At 34.5% G+C, this 12,094-nt stretch overlaps 1 long non-coding RNA gene across 1 annotated transcript; it reads right to left on the reverse strand.

Moving 5' to 3' along the window:
- Positions 1 to 5,616: 5,616 nt before the first annotated feature.
- Positions 5,617 to 8,175, reverse strand: LOC128217833 (uncharacterized). Its single transcript, XR_008258275.1, has 3 exons — positions 7,495 to 8,175; positions 7,172 to 7,214; positions 5,617 to 7,007 (listed from the first exon to the last, which is right to left on the reverse strand). It is a non-coding gene; the product is annotated as an uncharacterized LOC128217833 (long non-coding RNA).
- Between the last annotated feature and the right edge of the window lie 3,919 nt (positions 8,176 to 12,094).

Consider the following 12,094-nt stretch of genomic DNA (forward strand, 5'->3'; position numbering starts at 1 on the left):
TTTATTAATACCCCATATTCCACATGATTGATATAATATAGACCGTACAAAGGCATAAAAAACTGGCAAAGTATATGAGGTTTTAAATTATATTCTTTACATTTGTATACTAAATCATGTAAAGCTTCAAGAGCCTTACCCGCTAAATATTCCTGTTTTAGGCGTAATTATCAGTATAACTATATACGGCACCTTAGTAATTAAAATCATTAACGAATTGATATTTTGGCCAGCAAAGGTCCCGTTTCATGCGGCAGCAATCGTCCGCATTTACAAAATACCATTACTTTGGTTTTTGAGGTATCAACTTTAAGACCCCATGCATTTCAGCATGTATAAAGAATATCTAAATGAGGTTGAACCTCAGTAGGTGACTTTTCTAAAATGGCCATATCATCAACAAACATTAACACAATAAATACAACATTGTCTGTATTTAAACTAGTATTAACGCTTTCTTGTATAAATAGTTTTAGGTCTTCAACAAATAAAGAAAATAATATCGGGGACATTACCTCCCCTTGAACCATGTTGAAAAAAGTTTTCATCTAGGAACTGTAACAATTAAAATCGGTATCACGGTTCTATAACTTGCGCTATTTAAAGCGAAGCAGCACAAGAGATGTGGTCGTAGTTAAAACATCTTTTTCATTCAAACATCAGTTCGATAGATTGAAAAAAATACTTGAACAAACACAAATTTATATAACAATAGTACATTTTATAAGTTTGCTATGTTTTCATATTTAGTATGTACAACAGAAACAGTGACAAAAACAGTTGGCTCGATATCACAATCTTAATTGGCTCGAACTAGATTAAAAGGACAAATTTATCTTTAATATATGTTCATATAAAATTCTATCGGCTGTCTCGATTTTCTCTACGGCAAAATACTCAAATTATTTTCCTTCCAATATAGGAGTCAGGCAAGGAGAAAATCTTTCGCCTCTTTTATTTTCATTATTTCTTAATGATCTACATGAATATTTGCAGTCAAAGCCAACTGTAAACGGAATTACAATCCGACTAAATGAAGACAATGAACTTCCCCAGATCCTGAAGCTTTTTATTCTGTTATATGCAGATGACACACTTATAATGGCAGAAACGGCACATGACCTGCAAAATGTTCTCGATGCCTATTCTAATTACTGCACTGACTGGAAACTTACGATCAATACAACAAAATCAAAAATACTATTTTTTTCAAAAGGCCGACAACCAATTTTTTTGTTTCACTAAACAATCAACCGCTTGATAAAGTGAAAGAATATAAATACCTAAGTGTGTTGTTTAGTAGAACAGGTTCTTTCTATAAAAACAAAATACATGTTGCATCGCAGGCAACTAGAGCAACTTATAGTCTCCTCAGTAATAGACTCAATCTACCGATCGATCTTCAAATTGACTTATTCAATAAAACAGTTAAACCAATTTTACTCTACGGTGCAGAAATCTGGGGTTACGGGAATCTTGCTATTATAGAAAGAGTTCAGCTGAAATTTTTAAAGTATATTCTCAAATGAAAAAGTGCAACTCCAAATTATATGGTTTATGGCGAAACTGGAACAACACCAGTAGCGTTAGATATAGAAAAGAAAATGATGTCATACTGGGTACGTTTGTGTAATAATAATAATAATAATAATAATAATAATAATAATAATAATAATAATAATAATAATAGTAAACTATTGTCAATGATATATAAATGCATATACAAAACAGTTCAGACTTTACCTCCAGACATAATAAGAACACGATATCAATGGTTCTTCAATATAAAGTTAATACTAACAAAGTGTGGATTTATAGGAACTTGGGAATATCAACAAGATGTAAATCCTAAATGGCTTAAACTTGCGGTAAGCGCAAGCTGAAAGATCTATTCTTAACATCGTGGTACTCCCTTACTGAAAATGCCACCAACAGTAAATTTTATAAAATCTTTAAAACGTCATTTGGCTATGAAAAGTATCTTCATTCAACACCCAAATCATTATTATATCCACTTATCAAGTTTAGAACAAGAAACCACAGACTACCAATAGAAACGGGCAATTGGAATAGAACACCAGTCAATGAAAGGAAATGCCAAACATGTTACAAACTAGGGGATGAATTCGATTTTTTATTCGAGTGTAACATTTTTTATAACGAGCGTAAGCAGTATATAAAACCATATTTTAACAGACATCCAAACATATATAAACTTGAACAGTTGGAAAACACAACTAATAAAAAAGAATTTTTGAATATGTGTAAAATGGTATCTGTTATTCTTAAACAATTTCGTTAAACGTTACTGTTCTTATTTATCTTAGACATTTCTGCATATATTAGTTGACTCTCCCATTGTACTTAACACATTGTATAACTCGTAAACTATAACACTGCTTGAATCCAATGATCCACGTGCAATGTTTATCCTGTTAAACGGGACTATCTGGTCTTTAAACATTTGATACAATTGAATGTATGTTATGTCTTTGAATCCTCAATTTGAGCCTCTGAAATATATTTTCTTTATCAATTACCTCATTTTTTTAATTTTGTGCATGAATTTGAGTGAATAAATGTGTTGAATTTGACTTGACTTTGACTTCTACGGTCGATGACATTTTCGCGGTTCCTGGTAAAATGTTCCCACTGCAGCGGCCCGCTATATTTAATACGTGGTGAGTAAAAGATTTATGGAGACTTAAGAACTTGTTTGAAAATATGCGTCTCTTTTTCCTAAAAAATCAAGTACTTTTGAGCTGAAAATGTAAACACAGTCAATGTTTCCCTTGAATACATAAGTTGTCGTTCTTACCATAATGATTGTCTCGTCATTCAATAAACGGTGTTCCTTTCGACATTGATAATGTAGACACAGTCTATTTTTTTTACAGAGTTGTCTTTTGTACGTTTGTTTTCGCAACGTTTCTGTGCAAGTACTAAAGTGCTGACGAGTTAGCTGACGATATAGAAATAGAGTAGAGTTGCTAACCAATTGCTGACCATATAGACAAAGAAGAGGAAAAAAAATAAGTTTTGAAATTAAAGACTTATTTTGTTTAATTTATTTTATATACTCCTTTAAGTGTACGTAAAGACGGATTTTTGTGTATTTTTATTGAAAATAGCGGTTCATTAAAATGAATTGAGTAAGTTATTATTTTTTTGGCTGGTTTGGTGAAAAGATGAGAAGATATCACGGATTAAATTACTTTTTTAGGTGTTTCATTTACAATTGTTTGCACCAATTATTTAATTGTAAATGTAGCTTTAAAGTTAGCCTCACAACTTGTGGAAAAACTTATAGTTGTACTGAAACCTGGAAGAAGTGTTTAATATAAACTGTAGTTGTGCATAGACTAACGTTTTACCAAAATAGGTCTCTTTGAATTCTTTCATAGCCTTGACTCGACATCAGCCATCACCAACCTCAAAATATTTACATGGTAGATCTGTTTGTGGGCCCGCTGTGATACTTTGTATCACAGTTTTTCTTGTATTTGCTTGTCTCGATATCAATTTCGCGGTCCTATGGAAGAATTTCACAACTTGTTTTTTTCCTTGGCTTGATTTCAAACAAGTCGTTTATCTATTAGATTTGCTTGATTGGAGCATAATTGCATGAATTATCAAATAAAACTTCCTGATCAGTTTGTGCAGACATGTCATTTCTTTAATTGCTGTTAGTTGGCACGAGTACGAATTAAGTTTCCAGATTTATTAAAGTCAAAGTCATATATTAAATATAGCTCATGTCACAATTCATGACAAAAAGGTTTGATTTAATAAACATTTCACAATATTGAGAACGTTTGACAACGAGACAATCTACATCAGAAAATAATTACATACCACTACATAACATGTCATAATTTCACTTGTTTATCAATCTTCTTAACATAAGTTAACAAGTGACACATTTAGATAGAGGATGCATTTAGAATAACAATTGCACATCAACGAAATTTAAGCGTTATTTCTTTTATCAATTTTCATAAGTTTTCATACTGTATAGTATAGTCTAGATTTATCCTTTGCAACAGTTACTTCGGCGTGGATATTGACGTGAAACAACGCTTCCGATAGCATTTAGGATTTTCACACATAATGGCCGAACTTTTGGACTGTTTCTTGCGATTCTCCAAAGAGGGGGGCATTTATTTTCTTGCACAGCATTTTCAATTGCTAGGTTACCCCCTACGCTCACTATATCCACAAACAATTTATGCTTTACCGGTCGAGTAACGTTATTGTCAAGTAATTTCTTCCATGCAAACTTCGACGGAACTATGGCACCATGACACATATGTATTTAAATAGTACAACAGGTTATTTTTTGTTAATAGTCGGTAAACATCAGGTATAAATCCAAACTGTTTATCTAATTTCAGAAATCGCACTAGCCTTTTCACAAATAACTCTTTGGTTAAAAACTTGCACGGGAACCGACATAATAAAGTTTTATGACGTACTTTTGCGGAAGCCGTACATGTGTTTAACACTGTGACTATTGACAACTTCTAACTTTCTCATGTCATTTGCCGAGTGCTGATTCCACATTTCACATCAATATAACGCTTTCGGGGGGATTTTACTCTGGTATAGTGTCCTCAATGTTATCGCACTGATCTTTTCAGGGCATATTAAAAAGTACGAATAAAAGATGTAATCAAAATTATAGCAATAGTTTCTCATTGAAGTTATGAAAATTGCCACTAATACATATGTTGAAATAAGTCCCTTTTAGCTTAATACACGCGTCCCGCATTGATTCTGTAGCAGATATATGTTTTACATACAATATCCAAGTGCGTGTATTTGTCAAACTAAACTAGCACAAGAGATGTGGTCGACCAAGTGAAAGTGTTTGGCATTGCTGAAGTGGTCTGGTAATGCTGCTTGAGAAATTACACACACCGACTGAGTAATTTCCGCAAACGACTCCACCGCCTCTGTTATATGTTCTTTCAAAGTCTCGTCAAACTCGGGTGATTCTAATGCAGAATAAAGTGACTGAAAAACAAGCCCTAATGCTCTGTAATTTCTCCCGACCTCTGCATATCTCCCGATTAAACTTTATTCCATCACCAATCTTATTCACAGAGCTATTCTTTCGCGCTTTCATTGATTTCAAGAAATAAACAGAATCTGATTAAGCCGCCTTTTCAAGTATCTGATCCAGATTTTGCAGAAATTTTCAACTGTTCTTCTGTGTTTACGTCTAAATGCGCATTTCGCCTTTTTGTACTCACCATAATGTTCGCCTCTTGGCCTACCAGCCCGGCACCATCTATCACGTAACACCTCATGTTGTTGCTTTTTTTCTGTAGAATACAGAGCTCTTCCAAAAATTAGGTTTAAGGTGTCTCTTTATGATACGTTCCGGAAATGATTATCTCGAACATTCTAACAGTCTCTCACATACACTTTCATACAGTTTGTCAATGCCCCTTTCGTCACACGGTTCTATAGAACACTGGTTAAACTCATGATGCAATAAAGATATATGGCAATAAATATGATTTACCTTGACTTTTTCGCAGTTAGTACAATTAGTCATGGATGCATTAAATTCATTATCAATCCATTATCAATCCATCAACAATTTTAAGCGACAAGCAACAAATTTATAATAGTATATGTCGAGAAACGTTTAAACAATACTCATCCGCAACTTCTCAATGTGTCACACAGTCTATATTCTCCCGTGGTATACATATATAGTCTATAAGTGACGTACAGCAACCGTCATATGATGCGTAGGTTTTAACAGAACGTACACAAGATGACATTGTATTTACAGGACACATGTAACAAGCATTTAAAAAACGTATTTCGGCTGTTAAACAATGGCACGCGCACCTTGGCGTTAAAGTCACCCATGAAAATCGTTTGGCCAATTTCGCTGTAAGTGTGATACAATATCATACAATATGGAAATAGAGTCATGATATATCTCAAAAGAGTGGTTCACACAAGGCAGGTATACTTGAAAAATATACATGCATTGTCCAGTTACAACTTGGAATTAAATACCTACAATACGATCATCATTTATATCCAATAGTGAAATAAAATGGTCAAAACGTATATGCCAAAGTAAAGAGACACCGCCCTTTCCTATCCTACATTGCTTCAGAGTTTAATACAACATGTATAGTGATTGTAATCAATTGATATTAGGTTTATGAAATGCGAGTTGGATGGCAGCAGCCAATGTTCTGATATTCCACAAAAACCCTGGGCTAATACATCACAAAGATAAGTTGCACTGGCACATACTCATAAATATAGTAAAAATTATTAACAAGGTTCGCATAATCATAAGTACAATCACAAGTTTAACTATTAATGACTTATAAATGTCCGTTTATAAGTCCACTAACTCAGACAATGTACTGAATGGGTTTATCCACTCGCGCTCTCTCTCTGTGTGCCTCCATTCGCTCGCCGTCCATCCGCCATTTGTCGCATTGTCGCTCTAAACCTGGGAGGAATAACACGAAGAGGCCCCGACGGCCGACTCGCCAGGCGCGCGCTTGGTTCCCTGAAGGTTCCGTCGACACCTTTCGCCCTAGATGAGGCGATTCGATTGCCCAAATTCCGGCGGACGCCGGCACTCCTATCCAGTCTTGTGGTTGTCGACCCATTCCTAGATTCCCGGTGCGACCTATGTGACCACCACAGCTCACATGTTACGAAGCTCGGCCAGCACATAATGGGTGTTTTCATCTGACGCGAGAGTTAGTTTTACCAGCCCCGACTTGCGTTTTCCGTACCGGAAACACACTGATGCCTTTTACAAAAGAACCCTTCGTCGATATGACAGTAGATAACAGTTCCGTATTCACCTCTCTACTAAGTCCAAGTACACAGAAATGTTTAATTCCGCGCGCGTGTTGCACAACATGAAAGTCTTCCCGCTCGGTGACCCTAACATGATTAGGGTGAGATTCCGTTTCAATGTGCGTTGTGTTGTTGCCGCCGCTCTCTAGGGTATCTCACTAACATACACAAGAAAACAATTAAAATGATATCTTTTCTATTTTGTATGTGTTGCAGAATAATGCGTGTAACTTATCCATAAAAAAATAACTAGATGGGTGGATGCCGTAACTATGATATAATGCATCCATTGTGAATAAATCTTAAAAAAGCGAAAACGAACCTTTAAAGCACACTTGTACGGTTTCTCGAAGTAGTCCTTAGATCTAAAGAAAAGAAAGTTCATAATTATTACAACAAGCGATAACTTTTTGATAACGTTAGGAAAAGATATGCTTACACAAAATGGTGATACATGGAATCAATATCACATACAACAAAGTATAGAATGGTGCGGAATACTAATCAACTTACAATCCAATGAATATTTCTTTGAATTAATGCCAAACTTATTTTTCTTGTCTATTTTATGTAGAAGAGCAGTATACGTGCTATGTTTAGACACTCTAGACCAGGGGGAATCTAATCCGAATATCATGAACAAACCTCTATATATTTGCCAATCCTGCCGCCGAGCCAGGTGCCAATCATTTTACCCACAAAATATCCGGAAGGCCCACCGATCTGGCTACCCACTGTTGATCCAATCAGCTGCCCTAAAGCATAGCTTCCAGTAGCGCCCAGAGCCGCTCCTCCTACACATGCAGATAACCGCTGGATTTGTTCAAGAATTTAATCTTTTTTAGAGATCCCTTCATTGGAGTTTATCTCATCAATGTCTACGGAATACATTTGAATTTCACCTAGGACCAGCAAAAAAGCACCTACGCTATTTTCACCGCCGGTCAATGCTGCTATACCTTCATACGGGAAGCAGTGTGCATATTGAAGCCCAATCCCAAGGTGCATTGATTGTTTCACCTGTGATATCAACCACTCAAGCTGGTCTCTGATGATAAAGCCGGTTTTACAAAATGTCGCAAAATTTTCACAGTTTTTCATGAAAAAGCAGTATTCGCCGATTGTAGACAGAAATCGAAAAACTTTTGTTCTCGCGACCACCAAATCAGCAGAATTTTCATCTGGAATGTTGCTGTAATTGATTCGGTAGAGGTCACCATTTTCCTCTAGAGGACCCATTACTTTGTTTTTGATTATCGCTTTAGCTTTCAATCTCGTTTTGTCTGAAGCAAAATGACAAACTTCAATCTGCCCCGACGAAAATGTTTATACCACAATCGCGTGGTGCCAGATTCCATAAGTCCTATGCCAAGTAATATGGTCCCCTTTTCTCAACGATCTCACATTCTCTGGTGTGATACGGGTTCTCTCTGGCCTGGTCATTAAGAAGCCACTATCCACGCATTCTTTATAAGTGTATTTGCCCAATTCTTGTCCTTTAAAGATAATTTTCTTCGTAGTTTGTGTTGTTTCTTTCAGCCACTCTTGACCACACGATGTGCAGTTTACCCCCAGTATTTTCTTATCGTCGTCCAGATATTCATGAAAGGTCTGCCCCTTGCACAAACACCTGTCCATTGCGGAAGTCCTCTATGCGCTCGGTTAATGTGCCAGAGGAGTATTTAAAGCGTGCCTATCCTTGCTTTCCATAATGAGGATAATGATAATACCGTAGGTAGTTTTGTGAAATCGATTTCTGAGGCCTCTATTTATACCATGACATATTGTCTACTTAAAGAAAATTTGGGATTCCAATTGGAAAAACCAATTCATTAGTCATGCTTCCGGTAATTAAGCATATGTTTTTATTAGAAAAAAAAACACAACAAAGACAATGATATTAAATAATTATATTCATAAGGCTTAAGTGAAACAGCACATTATCCTATAACGTAATATCACAGCATAGTTGGTTGTAATATGAATAGTTGCGATCGTATCTTAAGGTAGAAAAAGAGTCGTTAAGGTTATTTTTCATGGATAGATTTAGAGATCAGATGATTACATTAGATTGATAAAAACACAACGAACAGTATGCTTAATGATCAACATGGTTTGCTGAAACTGATACATGGTCAATGATCAGTACATTAATCAAAGTGCTGAAAGCACTGATGGACTAGGGCTTCATTTAGGGGAATGTTGACAACCATGTTCTAAGCATTGAAAGAATCGGCTCATATCACAAGGGGTCACTGTTTAATGGGCTAGCTTAAACTTTATACTTAAACTGCTTGCAAGCTTCAAAGGAAATTTGAAAAATCTAGTTAAGTGTGTGTAGAGTGAGGGGTTGGGGGGCTAAAGCGTTAAATCAGATAAAGTCATAGTTCTTTTGAATTTCTCAAAGTCGTTAATTCACACTTGTACAAATTAATTTACGTAGTTGGCACACATACTTCTTTAATTTGATCAAATCCTTTTATATCAAAGGTCTATTATTTGCAGTTTTAGAGAAGATTTTCAATGATGTAATTATATACTATATAGAAAACCTGTCACCTCTTTTTCAGGGGAGCTTTAAACCACAGGACCATACTTTGAACAATCTTTGTAAAAGACATCTGCATTGTACACCTATGTCAGACTGCATACACAATGCTATTAGGAAGTAGTTTTTATTTAAAAAGTGAAGAATTATTTTCTCCCTCTTAATTTGTGCTTGGTATTCAATTCATATAACATGTTACCATGATAATTTAGTGCTGTTGATAAATATTAGAATTATGAAATATTGACATGTCTTTTAAATACTTTGACAATTTCATAACATCGTGTCAGCAGTTCATCACACTGCTAGTGAGAATGGAATACCAAACATAATTTTATTCTTTATTATATACCCATCATCAATCCACATGCAATACATATCACAAAATACTTTAACCCATATTCCGCTCCAGTGCAATACGGCCATATACCACTCTTGTGACGTCACGTCATAACAAGTATGTTGCGCAATATTAAATTGACGTCATTAAACCAATGAGTGCATCCTTAAAATGAAATTTATTATGCAAAGATGTGGCTTCTAAGTGATCTAATCAGTAATGTATAGCTTTCTTTTCAGGCACTCCAAATTGAATAGTACTGTAACATTTGGAGTGCCAATAATTTGTTGGATTCCTAGGCAACAGGTATCAGGTGTGGCAGTACATTTGGCATATACTTTTCACCCGTCCTTGTAAATCTAAAAAAGCTTTCATTTCGCAAAAGTAGTTCATATAACGTTATTAAGGTTGCTAAATCAGAGTGTGAATAATTCTGAAAACTAGATGTGCCTTTAATTGCAGCAATTTGAACTCCAACTCATAATGTCAATTAAGCTGGTTTAAGCAATACTGCAGTTCCTTGGTGTGGGGACTGCTTTATTTACTTGAATAAACAAACAGTTCTTGCGTTGGAAAGTACAATGTATTAACATGCATTTTTCTTGTCCTGACTCCATCCAATGGTGATGTGAGAATGATCTCATAAGTCTTTAAAACCCCTTTTGGTATTATGAGTTTTTTGCTCCAGTCTTGTTCAGTTTAGCTTTTGAAGATTTTCAAAGTAACTGCTAAACAAGTCCAGCTGTCTAGAAAGACTATGTCAAAACCTGACCAGATATAATTTCTTGCCTTTTCAAATTACCAACTTGGCAATGGTTTTATCATAACATAGGATATTGGTTTTAAAGAACATGTTAGTGTTTTTGTATGTAGAATGAAATATCATAAGTGGCACTAAATTGAACATAATTTATAGTTCTCATTGAAATTACACATAGCTCCAAGTACATGTTGATCTAAGATTTAAGGCTTGGATGGAGTCAGGACAAGAAAAATGCATGTTAATACATTGTACTTTCCAACGCAAGAACTGTTTGTTTATTCATTTTAATTATATTAAACAAATCTGAAGAATTAGCAGTTGTGCTGGATTATAAACTACATGTGCTACAATAATCCTAAATGTGAGAGGTTAGAAGTAATCCCCTTTGTGTGTTTGTATAATAGAATGATATGCTTACAAACTCTCAAACAGTATATTGTTTTAATTCAGAGTTAGGTTAAATTTCTGACATATAAAATGTAAAATTTAGTGTGTCTGGTTAGACAGATGAAAGGTTGAAAAAGTACATACGAATATAAGCCAGATACTAGAACTGAATTGGAATGATAAGATGGAAAAAAATAAAAGTAAAAGTTAATCAATGGAGCAAAAGAACACTAACATTTTATGGAAAATTAACGGTTAAAATTAATCAATTCTCATATCTAAAATACCATATATAATGCAATTCCTTAACGCACCATAGAAGGTACTTGATGAATGAAAACATTATGTTTTAAATTTCTATAGTCCAATAAATTTCTCTAGTCCAATAAAAGTGAGAAATCAAACGAACAACACTAATCGGTAATAAAGTAGATGGAGGACAAGAAATGGTTGATATATTTACATTCTACAAAACTCTTCATATTAAATGGGTTAAAACACTCAAGAATCAAGAAATAGCAAACTGGAAAATAAGACCGCAATTACATCTAAATCAATACGGCAAGTAAAATTAGAACTTCCACTTTTTTATAAACGTGTTTTGGACGTTTTTATTGAACAAAAAAACTGCTTTTGTTAATCTTTACAAAAATAAGAAGGCAAATCGTATGGGGCAAGCGCTTTATTAAAGAAAAAGGGAAATCCCTTGTATTCAATAATTGGATTAAATCTAATTTAAAATATGTTGGCGATATATTCAAAGATGGAAAGATTAATGAAGCATATACCTTTAGTAAATTAAAATCAAAATATAATTGGATATCTGAAATTCACCGCTTAAAAAGGCTATTCCAACAATTTGGAAACAAACATTTAACACGCATCATTCAAGTAGATCAAATGTTTGAACAGACTTCACTATAGTTTTTACCAAACAAATTTATGTTTATGAATAGCTCTAAGAGCATAAACAACTTTTAATTGGCAAGAAATTCACAAAACCATACGCACAAAAGCCATTGGAAGTAGAACTTGATGATACTCATATTGTTGAATGGATTCTTTATTTTGTGTTAAGTAAAACAATATAATCGAATCAAACAATTTAAGTTCAAATTGATTCATAGAATACAAATAAAAACATATACACCTGGAAAATACGATCTAATCCAATGTGTTCCGTGTGTAATAAATGACATATTTCGAC

The sequence above is a fragment of the Mya arenaria genome, chromosome 14, assembly GCF_026914265.1.
Source record: "Mya arenaria isolate MELC-2E11 chromosome 14, ASM2691426v1".
Taxonomy (NCBI): Eukaryota; Metazoa; Mollusca; class Bivalvia; order Myida; family Myidae; genus Mya; species Mya arenaria.